A 3661-nucleotide genomic window follows, 5' to 3' on the forward strand; every position below is an offset into this window, starting at 1 on the left:
AAGTAGAAATATATAAAAAGAGTTAGTTTTGAATTTAAGCACAAAGTTACACAATGGACTATCTGTGCTCTGCCCACCATGGGTATCGAAACCCGGCTTCTAGCGTTGTAAGTCCGTAGACATACCGCTGTGCCACTGGAGAGCAAAATGAAAGAGATAATGTAAATAGCAAAATTAGAAAGAAAAAAGAAATACGTGAAAAAGAGCGGAAAATAAATTATAAAAATTTGCACTAGAGGGCCAAAGACTAAGAAAAAAAAAATTTTCAAGAAAGACAAAGAAGGGAAGAGACAGATGAGTGAAAATCTGAGAGAGAATCTACACAGAGAAAAAGAGGTGAGGGAGTTATATTAAAATAAAGACAAACAAAGAAAAACAAAACAAACAACAACATAGGATATGTTTAATAAAAGCCAGATATCATCCACACGGAAAAATTAGTTACGTTATGTTTCTACTATTCCAACCTTCCACTTGTGTAAGTTGCCTGTGTACGCAGATATAACGACTTGTATTATTTTGAAGAAATTCTTTTAAATCTCCCTTCAAGCATAGTTATTTTGAGTAGGATATCGCATGCAACATTTATACAGCACTGCTACCACAGGAAACAACTCTGACACTAATTAGCCGGCCTGTCAATGGCACGTGCAAAATGGTTTCCTAGACAACCAGACATCAAAACAAAACGAAGCGCGAGGGAAAAAACATTAGAACAGGCGCCTTCGGTAGAACGTGGCTGAACAAGCAGTAGTACACTTTATTGGAATGGATTCAGAAAGCCGCGAAAACACACTTTCCACAATAAGTAACTTAACACCTTGGAGAATACTGCTGTATCTTAAACAGTGTTTTACATTCACCTCTTCAAACCCGTGTCTTGCTCAAACAACGATTCGCTAAGCTCTTAATGTATTTTTCTATCACTCGTGATGAGAAACACAAAACAATATTTATTATTTTACCCTGCGCTATACCGAGGAAGAGAGCCGCTTTAAACAAAGGGAAACGATACCCACAAGTCTGAAATTAGCTCAGTATTTCAAATCAAGTCTTTTTACTTATAAACGAGTGATTCGGCAGAATATAAAAAAACATATATCAAACAAAGACACTGTAACTAGGGGTTCCATGGGTGCGAAAGCACCCCTTTACTGGATATACGTGTGTGTGTGGGGGGGGGGGATGCAGATGCGTAGTTCCCATTTTATATAGAGGGGTTTGGATTTTGTTCAATAGTTTTCAAAGCCACTACTAAAAATCTTGTTTCATCGTCAATGTGAGGAAATGTAATTCTCATCAGTAAATTCATCTTTTTTTAAAAAAAGTTTAAATCGTTTTCTTAAGCGCAGTAGTAAATAGTTATTGTTTTAACCTACTGTTTTAGTGCTTTTACTGTGTCGAAATGTGAAAAAACTAACACTGAAATTAAAAAATATAAGTGGTAAAAACCCATCAAAAATCAATTTAAGGTTTTCGTGAGAAAGTGTGACTGCTCACGAAGAAATTGCGCTTAAAATTAGATATAAAAGTTTTAAAACAAGTAATACATGAGTAATACCTTAAGAATATATACTAAAATACACACACAAAAAAACACTACTTATATCGCATAATATTTGGGTTGTTATAAAAGAAAAGCTCTTGCTACAATACAAAGGAACAATTAGATAGTTACACTTTACAGATAATTCTAAAGACGGCTCTCTTAGATAACACGTATAAAACCAACCCTGTTCCTCATATCCAACCAATTCAAAAATCTGCGTTCGGAAATTATAGGCGTCGCATTTAATTTTTCAGTCAAACAAAATTAAGAAGGGGGAGGGGGTGTAGCCCTCTAAATTTTCTCATTGTATTAAACGATTTATTTCTATTGCAATAATTCTATACAGGCTATAATCCGCTATATCTTAAAAAGTAAAAACAGTTTGAGTTTCGAAGAAATTCCGCAAGGGCGCTAAATCTGACAATGTTTTTCTGTAACTATAGCACAATGCCACACAATGGGCTATCTGTGCTCTGCCCACCACGGGTATCGAAACCCGGTTTTTAGCGTTGTAAGTCCGCAGACATACCTCTGTGCCACTGTGGGGCTTCTGTAACTGTCGTCTGCATTCGTGATGTAGGATGCTGCCTATATCATATTATTTTTTGACTTGATTATTGCTTTTCTACACGGTTATCAGTAGAAAATTACATGTGAAGACACATAACACTAATACTTTCATGATTTAATATGTTGAAACTCTAACAATTACCCAGCGCAGATCACAGCCACTAGCTCTGCATCGCCATCTAGTGATAAACATTTCTATTTTATTTGATAGATTGTTTGTTTTAGGCAGAACATTCATGATGAGTTCACTGGAACGGACGGCAACTGCCTGTTGTAGAAATAACACAAGTTTAGAAGACGACGTTTCAAAAGTATTCCGTCTTTCGTCTTCTATTTTCGTTTTTTATAATTTGTAGGAGTCGTGGCTTCGCGGTTGGGACTCGTAGTCGGTTGGTTGCGAGTTCGAGGCTTACTCGCGATATTTTGTTGTATCCTTGAGCAAGACACTTTACCGCAGTTGTTTCCGTCTACCCAGTTGTATGATGGATGCTAACTGATAGCTGGTGGTTAACCTGAAATGGATTGGCATACCATCCAGGGGCGTTTATCATTCTTATCCGCTTTAGCCAATAAAGCTGGAGTTCAGCACCATTTCATATGTGCCGTCTTGACAAAAGAGGGATTTGACCTTGATTTGAGTAGTAGTAGTAAATGAATACTTAGATCAAACTTTAGGGATTTGACCTTGATTTGAGTAGTAGTAGTAAATGAATACTTAGATCAAACTTTTTCGACAAAATCTTAGAAATACATTAACAAGTGCGCTGGTTCTTGTTGCTTTCTTAGTACAAAGCTACACAATGGGATCTCCTCACTCTGTCCACTGCGAGGAATCGAACTCTGGATTTTAGCATCCTAAATTTTCCGCTGACTAACCGGGGGCTAGTGCATTAGTACTCAGTAGTTATGACTAGCACGTGAAAAAGAAATCGGTTTTACTATGATATTTGGATTAATGTATATTAAATATTTAAACTTCTGAAACATTAATTATCATTTTAAATAATTTAAGCATTATTTTTCTGAACTTGCTCAGTTTGGCTGGTTTATTTAGGCTGATTCTACGATATCTAGAAAGCTTGATGTTAATATTACCTGAAAGTGTATTTATTGGTTGTTGAGCACAAACCCACTCATTGGGCTATCTGTGCTGTGCCCAATATGAGTATCAAAACCCGGTTTTGAACGTAATAAGCCTTCAGATTTACCTCTGAGCTACTCGGGGGCATTTTATGAAAGAAAGATCCTAACCTCATCGTCTCTTCCAAGCGGTGGTTATCTAATTCCCATACATGTCTAACAAAGTTTATTTTTAGGTAATAATTGAGATAATTACATTTTAAATAGGAAATGAAGGATATTATGCATAATTAAAGATTCATATTCCACGAAGCATAAAAAAAGAAGAAGTATAGATAAATTACCGGTTCTCACATGATTACTCTGCTGAAAGGAGTACCAAATGGTGTGAATGAGGTTAACAAGTTTCTGGTTCTCACATGATTACTCTGCTGAAAGGAGTACCAAATGGTGTGAATGAGG

Source organism: Limulus polyphemus, unplaced genomic scaffold (assembly GCF_000517525.1).
Source record: "Limulus polyphemus unplaced genomic scaffold, Limulus_polyphemus-2.1.2 Scaffold580, whole genome shotgun sequence".
Lineage (NCBI taxonomy): Eukaryota > Metazoa > Arthropoda > Merostomata > Xiphosura > Limulidae > Limulus > Limulus polyphemus.